Source organism: Mesoplodon bidens, assembly GCF_964165515.1.
Source record: "Mesoplodon bidens genome assembly, chromosome: 10".
NCBI classification, from domain to species: Eukaryota; Metazoa; Chordata; class Mammalia; order Artiodactyla; family Ziphiidae; genus Mesoplodon; species Mesoplodon bidens.
The window spans coordinates 54,299,887-54,313,204 of record NC_138172.1 but is presented as its reverse complement, the minus strand read 5'-3'; the positions used below and the strand labels follow the sequence as shown (position 1 = coordinate 54,313,204).

At 40.3% G+C, this 13,318-nt stretch overlaps 1 protein-coding gene across 1 annotated transcript in view; it reads left to right on the top strand.

The window, feature by feature from the left end:
• TGFBR2 (transforming growth factor beta receptor 2) overlaps window positions 1-13,318 on the top strand; it is a 95,901-nt gene that overhangs the window by 56,679 nt on the left and 25,904 nt on the right. The gene's annotated exons all lie outside the window — the stretch shown is intronic.

Sequence of the window (13,318 nt, the reverse complement as noted above, 5' to 3'; positions counted from 1 at the left end):
GTTTATCTATTTATATACAGTAGTTTGCATCTGTTAATCCCATACTCCTAATTTATCCCCTCTCCGGCACTTTCCCCTTTGGTAACCATAAGTTTCTTTTCAAAGTCTGCGAGTCTGTTTTCTGTTTTGTAAATAAGTTCATTTGTATCATTTTTTTAGATTCCACATGTAAGTAATGTCATACGATATTTGTCTTTCTCTACCTGACTTCACATAGTATGATAATCTCCAGGTCCATCCATGTTGCTGCAAATGGCATTATTCCATTCTTTTTTATGGCTGAGTAATATTCCGTTATAAATGTACCACATCTTCTTTACCCATTCCTCTGTCGATGGACATTTAGTTTGCTTCCATGTCCTGGGTATTGTAAATAGTTGCTGCAGTGAACATTGGGGTGCATACATCTTTTCAAAGTACGGTTTTCTCTGGATATATGCCCAGGAGTGGGATTGCTGGATCATACGGTAGCTCTATTTTTAGTTTTGTAAGGAACCTTCATACTGTTCTCCATAATGGTTGTACCAATTTACATTCCCACCAACAGTGTAGGAGAGTTCCCTTTTCTCCACACTCTCTCCAGCATTTATTGTTTGTAGACTTTTTGATGATGGCCATTCTGACCAGTGTGAGGTGATACCTCATTGTAGCTTTGATTTGCATTTCTCTAATAACTAGCAATGTCGAGCATCTTTTCATGTGCTTTTTGACCATCTGTATGTCTTCTTTGGAGAAATGTCTATTTAGATCTTCCACCCCTTTTTTAATTGGGTTGTTTGTTTTTTTGATATTGAGCTGCATGAGCTGTTTGCACGTTTTGGTGATTAATCCCTTGTCAGTTGCTTTGTTTGCAGATGTTTTCTCCCATTCTGTGGGTTGTCTTTTCGTTTTGTTTATGGTTTCCTTTGCTGTGCAAAAGCTTCAGAGTCCCCAGTTCTTAAAAACCAACTTATACTACCTCTAAGTATACAGAATAGTGTCTGTAATTTTTTTTTTTTTCCGGCCACACTGCATGACTTGTGGGATCTTAGTTCCCTAACCAGGGATGGAACCCAGGCCCTCGGTAGTAAAAACACAGAGTCCTAACCATTGGACCACCAGGGAATTCCTGGTATCGGTCAATTTTTGAATTGAAGAATCTGCTTTGATTATTCTTAGGGCTTTCCAAATTGCCTGATAAAATATTACTTGTTTGAGTCTAGAACTATTTTTTTTCTTCAAATTGTAAAAAAAGGCAACTTCTCTGTGTGCATTGAGAAAATCATGAAATCGAATCTTAGCTCAATGTGGTGTCTGGACATATCATGGTTTAGAGGCAAAGAAGTAACATGAAAGTATATCACTTAGATTGTAGACTTGGAAAGCTCAAGAGAAGTCCTCATCCAAGAGCTGCAGGGACTTCAGGATTTGAAATGCAGTCTCTGTTGTGTAATATCCTGCACAAAATGTGACCTTAAACCCCCGGCAGCAAACACAGCGTGGCAAAGAGAGATGATTTGGGGATATGCAGGAGACTTGGGATGAAAATCCTCAAATAAGCTCTTTTAACAAAATGTACTCTGTGGGTTTTCCTGGTGGCGCAGTGGTTAAGAATCCACCTGCCAGTGCAGGGGACACGGGTTCGATCACTGGTCTGGGAAGATTCCACATGCTGCGGAGCAACTAAGCCCGTGCACCATAACTACCGAACCTGCACTCTAGAGCCCGTGAGACACAACTACTGAGCCCCGCGTGCCACAGCTACTGAAGCCCACATGCCTAGAGCCCGTGCTTCGCAACAAGAGAAGCCACTGCAATGAGAAGCCCATGCACCACAGTGAAGAGTAGCCCCCACTCGCCGCAACTAGAGAAAGCCTGCATGCAGCAACAAAGACCCAATGCAGCCAAAAATAAATAAATAAATAAATAAAATTTATTTTAAAAAATGTACTTTGTGTTAGTCTCTTTGGAAATAATAGGGTTTTGGGACTGAATGTAAGAGTGCTTTTATTTCTTTTTGCGGTACGCGGGCCTCTCACTGTCGTGGCCTCTCCCGTTGCGGAGCACAGACTCCAGACGTGCAGGCTTAGCAGCCATGGCTCACGGGCCTAGCCGCTCCGCAGCATGTGGGATCTTCCCAGACCGGGGCACGAACCCGTGTCCCCTGCATCGGCAGGCGGACTCTCAGCCACTGTGCCACCATGGAAGCCCTAAGGGTGCTTTTAATATTGTCAACTTCCTGTCTTCCCAATATCAAATCATCCTTTAAATATAAATTATATCATCAGAAAAGCAGCCACCTGTCAGTGGATCTGTTTGTACAGTAGATGAGCGAGCACAATGACATCTGGAGACTAAGAAACACTGAACAGGTGTAAAGGACCAGGCAAGATGAGGCTGTTGATGTATAGACCTGTTTTATCTGGTATGGCAGGTTCCCCCCTTTTGCCTTACTGTGCTGGTTGGTTGGGATCTGTAATTCATGTTGACTAGAGATAGCTATAATTGGCCTCAGTGCCTGAACTGTTTTTCAAAGGAATGCATTTAAAACGTCCCCATTACAATAAGGTTTGCTGAGGATTGTTGGTATATATATTCCTTATGGAGGCCTTTAGCTTTGTCACATACTTTCTCTGTATCTACTGAATTGATCATACAGTTTTTTCTCATTTAAATTATTAATGTGATCAACGATAGGAGTTGTTTTCTTTGCATATTTGTTTTTAATTTAAAATAATACTTTTTATTTTATATCCTCGACTGGATTTGGGTTGCTGCCATTTTTATTTATTATTCGTTTTTTTAAGTCATGGTACACCAATGAGATTGTTCTGTAATTTTCTTATATTCTTTTTGTCTGCTTTTGGTTGTCCTATTTTCAGAGAATGCTTTTCCTATTCACTGAGTTTGTGTGACATGGAAATAACCTACTTCTTGAAAGTTCGGTGGCTCTCAGCTTCATCTAGGACAGGTGTGTTTGGGGCTTCAAGGGGAACACTGTTGCTCAAATGTTTTCGGATACTTTTTCCCCCAATTTTTACTGGAAAAAAATTAAACTTTCTGAAAAGTTGAAAGAATGGAACAGTGAGCCCCTGTATACACTTTCCCTTTCTCTCTATTTACCATGTGTTAACATTTTATCATCTTCTCATTTCTATGTGTGTGGGGAGGCACTGGGGGTGGGTGTGTGGGTGTATTACAGTCCACATTCAAATTTCCCCAAAGCAGTGGGGTTTCTGCTGTTCCAGTCAAGGACCATGCATGGCATTTGGTTATTTTGCCTCTTCAGTGTGTTTCTTTTTTTTTGTGACTCTGACTTGAAACAGGTGGGCCATTGATTTTATAGAGGCACATTCTGGATTTATCTGATGGTTCCCAGTTGTTTAGACTATGATTAAACATTTTTGTAAGATTTCCACTGGCATTTTTATTGTAGGAAGTTTTTTTTAGGGGGTTGACAATTCCACAAAAATCAAATTCTGAAGTGTGTATTCAGTCACTGATACTAAGAAATTTGACAGTAAAAGGCTTAAAGATAAAAAAAATAGGGTTATACTGTGGAAGATTTTTAACTACTCAGTTTCTTTAATGTTTGTAAGATTATTCAGGTTTTTCTTGGGTCAGTTTTAGTAAGTTACACATATAAACTTTTAGGACTTTGACCAATATTGTTTTAAGTTTTCAAACTTATTGGAAAAGTTTTTCAGATCCCTTGAGTCTTGGCTGTGCCCGTGATTCTTTCTCCTCCGGGCCTTTGCCCTTGGCTATGTATCAGTCTCACCGAGGTTTACGTGTTGTGTTGATCATGATACAACCCATTCAGGGTATTGTTGATTCTCCCTCTTGTAACTTTGTTTTCTATTCCACTGATTTCAACTTTCATCTTTACTCTCTCTTTCCTTCTCTTTTCTTTGGTTGTGTAATCTTGTCCTTTGTCTAAATGCTCATATTGAAGCCTCTGTTGGATGACACACTGCCCCTCCAACTTGCCACTAACTGCCACACCAGCCTCCTCTGCAAGGACCGCAGCTCACTGTACACACAGGCTTCCATCTGCACGTCTAGGAAATGGGAACTGATTCAGATCTAGCAGTGTGGCTGCAGGGGTTCAAAATAATCCACGTGAAACCCAGTGTTTGGCATTTAGTAGGTTCTCAGTAAATGAATGCTGTGCTTTTAAATATTACAATTAACTTGACTTAATTAATGACTTGAGACAGGAAATTCTCCTTTCCCACCAGCGTATCTCTCTTGAGCACAGTTTCCTTCTTTGGATCTCAGCCTGTTGCTTTAGATGAACATGTTGGCGTGTGAAAATCTCTGTGGTTAGCGTGTCACTGCCAACTTCAAGCATCTCTGTGGTTGTCTTGCAGTGTTCACCAACGCACTGAGGTGTACAGAAAACGAGCATCTGTATCCCTTTCTGTGTCTTGGATAAATTACTGTCTTGGTAAATTTTTGCCCAAACTCTTCATTGAGTGGAGGAATTGCAGAACTAATTCAAATATTAAAGTAGGATCCCATCTGTCAAATTCAGCTCTGTTAATTTGGTTTTTATCAAGATGCATTAACCAACCCACATAGGCATTTTTACTCTTGGCCTTAATTTAATGTCCTTTTTACTATGTGATTTTTTGAAAAAAAAAAAAGAATTATAGAGATTCAGTTTTAAGTTCCTTTTGGTAATCAGTGTTGGATTTGGGCCTCACAGAGGACTTGAAAGAGCCTGGGAGCTACATGTTTCCATTGTGTTGCATGTGTGTGCCCGCCTGTGTGTGTGTGATTAGGCAACTTATTTACTTTTTTTTCCTTTAACTTATTTAAGTCATTCTGGAGGAACCTATACCAAGGAATTTCCCCTTGAGGTTTTCTGCCAGTGTGTGTGTTTGTTTTTTTTTTTAATGGTGGACTAACATTTATCTTTGACATTTGTCCTTAAAAGCTATTTATTTATCAAGATTCTGACATTTGCAAATGGCTCCTTATTTGCAAGTCAGTTTGGCTCCTCTATGTGGGACACATTTGGTTGGAAAATTTTGGAATTATTAAACGGGCCTTTGGTTCATTGCTAGGGAGACATCTTGGTGGCTTGGAAAGAACAAGGGCTCTGGAGCCGCTCAGACCCGTGGGAAACAGGCTCCTCTCGGTTTCTTTCTTTCTTTTTTCCCTTCTTTCTTCCCTTCCCTTCCCTGTCTCTCTCTCTCTCTCTCACACTCCCCCTTCTGCCTCTCATTCCCCCCCCACTTCGCCTTTCTCTCTCCCTCCCTCCCTCCCTCTCTCCCTCCCTCCCTCTCGCCCTCCCTCCCTCCCTCTCTCCCTCCCTCCCTCTCTCTCCACCCCTCTCCTCCCCTCCCTGCCTCCCTTCATCCCTCCCTTCCTTCCTCAGTAGCCTCCTCTATAAACCAGGGCAATGAACAGAACCTGACTTGGCTGTTGAAGAAATAAAGTGAGATGCTGCTGATAAAGTGAATGATCTTTCCCCAGTTCAATAAAGCCCATGATAGGGGAGTTATCTCTGGTGTCCTTAAGAGAGTTCAGAGGAGAATTTCCCATCCTTTTCCACTGTAGAGCTCCCCTCACACGTGATAGAATCCCCTTGTCCACCAATGACGGAGGGTCCGTCACTGGCACCCGTATCCTTCCTTACTGACTTCCCAGAGAAACAGATGAGCCTGGAAATCTCTGCTCTAGGAAATCCTGGCAGAGAGGCTAGGGCTTGATGCCTTCACTCTGCCCAGGGCCCTCTGGTTTTATGTGTGTGCCCTGTACTTCTGGGACGTCTGGCGAAGCCTGTGGATCTCTTCACAGTGATGTCTTCAAATGCATAAAATAGAATACACAGGAGTTCAAAGAAGATCAAACATAGTGTAATACAATTATCAAATATTAAAAAAATGAATTTGTGATGCAGTAATATTTACTTCTATAGTAATGGTTTAAATAACAAGATCTAGCATCAGATCGAACAAATTGAAATGGCTAAGCGATGAATATAAAGGATTCACCGAGGCCTCTGCAACACATGTAAAGCGGCATGAAAATATCTGTGGTTTCTCTTGGTGACAAAGTCATAGGTGTCGCTAATGCTGGGAAATGTGAAATTTTAGTTAAAGGTTAGAGAAAATAAAAAGATGTCATTTTGCCCATTTAAATTTACACACTCCCAGAAGTCTATCTCTGGAGCCCAGGCTAAGAAAGTCTGCTGTTAACAGTGGAGAGCTGTGTGTGTATGAACCCTGGAAAAGTTCCCCTTGTTTGTAATGCCCCCCAGAACTCTGTGTGGCTCAGTGTTACATAACAAGGGAGTGTCATGTGAACATCACCTTTTGAGCACTGGTTACCTGTGTGCCCAAGAAACAATTCATGGAGGGTTCCATATCTTGAGTGCCCTACATTCTAGGTCCTGTGAAAGATTTTAGGGTTCTTCCTTGTGTGAGACTTTTCCTTCCCAGGCAGGGAAAAGATGCATATTTGCAAGAACACTAGTCCACTCTGGTTCTTAGTTAAGAGCCAAGGGGAACAGTCTGCACACCCGACACATTGTCTGAGAACTGCCCATAGTTCAGAGTTAAACCTTAGTGGACGGCCGTGAAATCACTTAGTCCAGCCCCCAGTGAAGAAAACCACTTTATCAAATTGAGAGCTTGTATGAAGTCATTCTTAATCAGCTCCCACTGATGTGAAGTTTAGAGACAGTATGGCATGGGGTTAAGAGCGGGGGTCTCTAATCAAACAGAGCTTGAGAAATTATTTAAACTGTCTGACCCTTAGCTTCCCTATCTGAAAAATTGGGTTTATAATAATAGCAGTATCTACCTCATAGGGTTTTTCTTTCAATTAAATGTAAATATTATATAAAACTCTTGGCACACAGAGAAGTACATAATTTGTATTCGATAATTATGAGTTTCTGTGTAACTGGGGGCTGGCAAAAAGAAATACTTCCTGCTGGTCTCTGAGTAAAGGAGAAGCTAGCTTGTACCTACTATAGCTATAGCTGTTGGTTTTTCTAGGAGCAGCTCAAGGGTTAACTCTGAGAGTGTGTGGGTGGCTTTGGTTTAGATAAAGCCACATCCCAAAGTTCCTTTCAGCCTGATTTGCTATTGTTAGGGTTTTTCACCACCGCTTTGAAGTTTCAAGATTGACAGATGTTAATAGATAATTCCTTCCTCACCACATTTTTACCTGTAGGTTTTCAAAAAGAAATCAAAGGAAATTTGAGGGGAAAGTAATACTTTGGTTTCTGACATTGAAAGGGGGATTTCTAGAGTCTTCTTCAATTAATAAATTAAAGGAGATTTCTGTTTTTCTGTTTCCCTTAGCCTGAAGAAGACTAGAAATCAGCAAGGAAGACCCTTTTACATATATGGACAGGAATTAGAAAATAAAATTATCAGTGATACATGAACAGTTCATTTGGACATTTTACACCCTTTAATGAATTGGAGACATAGCTGAGTAATTATGCAGTTAATATTTAAAATTTTTTCATTGTGTTGTTTTCTCATATGTAAAAGAATATTCACATTGGACCAGAATGAATTCTCTCCAAATTCTGCCAATGCATTGCAGGTTGTTAAAATAACACCAATAGAAGAGGGGCTAGTAAACTTTTTCTGTAAAGGGCCAGGCAGTAAATAGTTTAGGCTTTCTGGGCCAGATATGATCTCTGTTGTATGAACTACTTAGTTTCTTTTTGTATTTAAACGACCCTTTAAAAATGAAAAATTCACAGCTCTTGAGGCTGTATAAGAGCAGCCTGTGGGCCCTGGGGCCATAGTTTGCCAACCCCTGCTGTAGAGCATAAAGCATGGGAGGGATGTTTTTTTTTAATTGAAGTATAGTTGACTTACAATGTTGTGTTAATTTCTGCTATACAGAAAAGTGATTCAGTTATACATACATATATATATATATATATATATATATATATATATACACATTCTTTTTTTTATATTCTTTTCCATTATGGTTTATCACAGGATATTGAATATAGTTCTCTGTGCTATAGAGACCCTGTTGTTTATCCATTCTATATATAAAAGCTTACATCTGCTAATCCCAGCCTCCCACTCCATCCCTCCCCCCCCTCCTCCCCCTTGGCAGTGTTCTCTATGTCCACGATTCTGTTTCTGTTTCATAGATAGGTTCATTTGTGTCATATTTTAGATACCACATGTAAGTGATACCACATGGTATTTGTCTTTCTCTTAATGACTTACTTCACTTAGTATGATAATCTCTAGGTCCATCCATGTTTCTGCAAATGGCATTATTTCATTCTTTTTATGGCTGAGTAGTATTCCATCATTGTATATATGTACCACATCTTCTTTATACAAGAATGGGAGGGATATTGTCCCACATAAGTAGTCATTCATTCAGCTTCTACAGGAAACATTTGCTGAGTACCTAAGTGCCCTGCCCTGAGCCAGCTGCTGGGTAGAGCCTGGTGATAATATGTGTGGATTTACCCTTGTAGAGCTTACTTTTTCATGGGAAGAACAAGCAATCAGAGAATCAAACCCATTTATTTATAAGACATTTTATGTTGTTAAAGACAAGTGGCCACCTGAAGAAAACATGCCCATTGGATAGTCCAGATAGTAGAGGTGGAGTTATAGGAGGGGAACCTTATTTTCTGCTGCATCTCAATATCATTTCAGCTGTCCCCTCAATCTTGATCTGCAGGTTCATTCTTTGCTGGACAAGAGAGACCATCCATACTTCTGCACAAGATCTTCTATTTCACTTGTAGTTCCAATCTTTCTTGTAATCACTTTTTCCCACCACACTGAAGCCTCTAGTCCCACCTGCCTTGGGTCCCACTCAAGCCTGACAGTGTAAGAACTTAGGTTTTCAAGATTCAATCACCAAATTGTTTCCTTCTTCCTATTCTTTAAAATTTTATTGAAGTATAGTTGATTTACAGTGTTGTGCTAATTTCTTCTGTACAGCAAAGTGACTCAGTTATACAGACATATATATTCTTTTTTCATACTCTTTTCCATTATGGTTTGACACAGGATATTGAATATAGTTCCTTGTGCTATATAGTAGGACCTTGTTGTTTATCCATAGTTTGCCTCTGCTAATCCCAAACTCCCATTCCTTCCTGCCCCTCCCCCCTCCCCCTTGGCAAGTCTGTTGTCTATATCTGTGAGTCTGTTTTTGTTTCGTAGATATGTTGATTTGTATCGTATTTTAGATTCCACATATAAGTGATATCATATGGTATTTGTCTTTCTCTGTCTGACTTACTTCACTTAGTGTGATAATCTCTAGGTCCATCCATGTTGCTGAAAAATGGCATTATTTTATTCTTTTTGATGGCTAATATTCCATTGTGTGTGAGACACACACTACATCTTCTTTATCCATTCATCTGTTGATGGACATTTAGGTTGTTTCCATATCTTGACTATTGTAAATAGTGCTGCTATGTACATAGGGGTGCATGCATCTTTTTGAATTATAGTTTTGTTAGAGTATATGCCCAGGAGTGGGATTGCTGTATCATATGGTGACTCTAGTTTTCGTTTTTTGAGGAACCTCCATACTGTTTTCCATAGTGGCTGCACCAATTTACATTCCCACCAACAGTGTAACAGGGTTCCCTTTTATCTGCACCCTCTCCAGCATTTGTTAATTGTAGACTTTTTAATGATGGGCATTCTGACTGGTATGAGGTGGTACCTCACTGTAGTTTTAATTTGCATTTCTCTAAAAATTAGCAGTGTTGAGCATCTTTTCATGTGCCAGTTGGCCACCTGTATGTCTTCTCTGGAGAAATGTCTATTTAGGTCTTGTGCCCATTTTTTTTTTTTTTTTTTTTTTTTTTTTGCGGTACGCGGGCCTCTCACTGTTGTGGCCTCTCCCGTTGTGGAGCACAGGCTCCAGACGCGCAGGCTCAGCGGCCATGGCTCACGGGCCCAGCCGCTCCGTGGCATGTGGGATCTTCCCGGACCAGGGCATGAACCCGTGTCTCCTGCATCGGCAGGTGGACTCTCAACCACTGCGCCACCAGGGAAGCCTTGTGCCCATTTTTTGATTGGGTTTTTTTTGTTGTTGTTGTTGAGTTGTATGAGCTGTTTGGATATTTTGGAAATTAAGCCCTTGTCAGTCACATCTTTGCAGATATTTTCTCCCATTCTGTAGGTTTTCTTTTTGTTTTGTTTATGGTTTCCTTTGCTGTACAAAAGCTTGTAAGTTTGATTAGGTCCCATTTGTTTATTTTTGTTTTTATTTCTATTGCCTTGGGAGACTGACCTAAGAAAACATTAGTACAATTTATGTCAAAGAATTTTTTGCCTATGATCTCTTCTAGGAGTTTTATGGTGTCATGTCTTATGTTTCAGTCTTTAAGCCATTTTGAGTTTATTTTTGTGTATGGTGTGAGGGTGTGTTCTAACTTCATTGATTTACATGCAGCTGTCTAACATTCTCAGCACCACTTGCTGAAGAGACTATCTTTTTCCCATTTTATATTCTTGCCTCCTTTGTTGAAGATTAATTGACTGTAGGCGTGTGAGTTTTTTTCTGGGCACTGTATTCTGTTCCATTGATCTGTGTGTCTCTTTCTGTGCCAATACCATGCTGTTTTGATTGCTGTAGCTTTGTAGAAGTCTGGGAAGGTTATGCCTCCTGCTTTGTTTTCCTCAGGTTTGCTTTGGCTGCGTCTTTTATGGTTCCATATAAATTTTAGGATTTTTTGTTCTAGTTCTTTGAAAATGTCAGGGGTAATTTGATGGGGGTCACATTAAATCTGTAGATTGCTTTGGGTAGTATTGCCATTTTAATAGTATTAATTCTTCCAATCCAAGAGCATGGGATATCTTCCATTTCTTTGAATCATCTTTAATTTCTTTTATTAATGTTTTGTAGTTCTCAGCATATTAAGTCTTTCACCTCCGTGGTGAAGTTTATTGCTAAGTTGTTATTTATTTATTTTTTTGATGTGCTTTTAAAAGGGATTGTTTATTTACATTCACCTTCTGATATTTCATTGTTAGTGTAAAGAAATGCAACCAATTTCTGTATGTTAATCTTGTATCCTGCTACCTTGTCGAATTTGTCTATTCTTTTTAATACATTCATGTATCTTCCTCCAAAATAGTGATTTTTTTTCCTTTTGGTTGCTGAAATTCTGATGTTTGTGGGTACTTTTCATGTTTTTAGGGGCATAAATAGATGTAAGACCTAAGGCTTTCATGTAGAATAGTCAGTGGAAGTTGGCATTTCCACTTAGAACTTCCCTTAGGAATAGGTAGTTAATCATAGTGCCACTTGACATCGTCTTAGTTTCATTTCTCTCTGTGCTTCATTAAGTGAAGGTATCAAATACCATTTAGGTAATGGGTTCCCTTTGAGAGATTATCTCTGTTCCACCTGGACTGTAGTCTCATCACTTTTTAAAATACACCGCCAGTAGGTGAATACTGCCAATTATATAATTATGAATCCATCCTTGGACATGATGTCTGGTCCCAAACCATCTACCCATACTTTCCTCTCTATTCCTTTGTGCACAGTTGTCAGTTTGGGACTCCTGCTCTTCCTCAGGTAGATCCTGTATTCTTACTTCTTCACATAACATTCCTTCTTCCATCATTGACTGCTTCCCATCCTTCACTGGCCAGCTGACAGTCCTTACCACTGTGCCATCCCTGTCTCTCTGTCTTTCCCCACACTCCAGCACAGATGGGGGCACGCATTAGCTTCCATCCCAGACTGCTGGATGTTGCCAGGCAGGTGTAGACACATCCTAATTTCTCTGCTGGGTCATCCCCACTTTGAGGGCTGTCCCATCCCCTAGTAGGACCTCAGTAGTGCTGTGTTTAATGAATGAATCTAGCTTCTGAGCATGAGGACTGCTCCTTAGTGGGCACCTTTGAGAGAAAATGAATGACTGATAAAGTAATAGAATTCTGGCATCTGTTTCCAGTGGAGACAGGCTAGCACAAAGCTCTCCCTGAACTAGAACTGTGTTTCCCTGACTCTTGCCCGCTGAGCATCTACATCCACGTTCTTCTTCCCAAGAAGAAAACTACTTAACCAGAGCCAACCAAGGCCAGCTCATGAATCAAAGTTTGAGGAACAAGACATTGTAGTTACTTAGCTGGTGATAAGGGCTCTTCTCCATCCCCCACAGAGCCTGCCTCAGTGGTCCCAGTCAGGAAACTGGCCTGCACTTCCCTTCTATAACTTCCCTCACTAATGTTTCCATTATTGCTACTAAATATCCCTGTTCTATGAAGCTATAAATCACATGACACTGAAAAGAGAAACATTAGGGGGATATAAGGTAACTGACTTCCAAAGAGACCCTTGCCACAGACCAGTAGGCCCAGAGCTGATGTTTCATGGTAGCCTGGGTGTTGAGCAGAACAGGACAAGTTAGAGTTTACAAAAGAGCACAGACTGCGGCAGGATTGTGGCTGTCTCTCTGTTTTCACGAGATACCATATACATGAGCACTCTGGAGGCAGGAGTTGTCATTTTCTGTATCCCCAAAACCTGCAGTGCTTGGAGCTTAGTGAACACTCAGTAAATGCTGCATCCATTTATTCAACACTTATTAAGGCCCTCATCTGTGCTAAGTGCTGGTTACAGTCATGGAGAAGAAAGGCATGGTCCCTGGCAGCATAGAGCTGTCAGTCTGCTGGGGTGGGGAAAGTAGGGAAAGGCAAATATGAAACCAATAAATGTAGTCATAGTTATTTAACTCAAATTGTGCTCACTTGTTGCACAGGAAAAATGTGGCATGCTATGAGAATATATAAAATAGAATGTTTTCCTAAATTTCCTTTAGGGAGTGACGTTTAAGCTGAGTTTTGTGGGGGTTTTTTGTGTGGTTTTTTTTTTTTTTTTAGCAGAGAAAGATTTATTGCAGGGCCATGCAAGGAGAACAGGTAGCTCATGCCCACCCCACCCCCAAACCCCCAAATCTCCCGAAGGGTTTCAGCAAAGCATCTTTTTAATTGAAGTATAGTTGATTTACAATGTTGTGCTAATTTCTGCTGTCCAGCAAAGTGATTCAGTTATACATATAGCTACATCCTTTTTTTAATATTCTTTTCCATTATGGTTTATCCCAGGAGATTGAATGTCGTTCCCTGTGCTATACAGTAGGAACTTGTTGTTTATCTATTTTATATGTAATGGTTTGCATCTGCCAACCCCAAACTCCCAATCCATCCCTCTCCCACCTTCCCTACCCCTTGGCAACCACAAGCCTGTTCTCTGTGTCTGTGAGTCTGTTTCTGTTTTATAGATAAGTTCATTTGTGCCATATTTTAGATTCCACATGTAAATGATATCATATGGTTTTTGTTTTTAT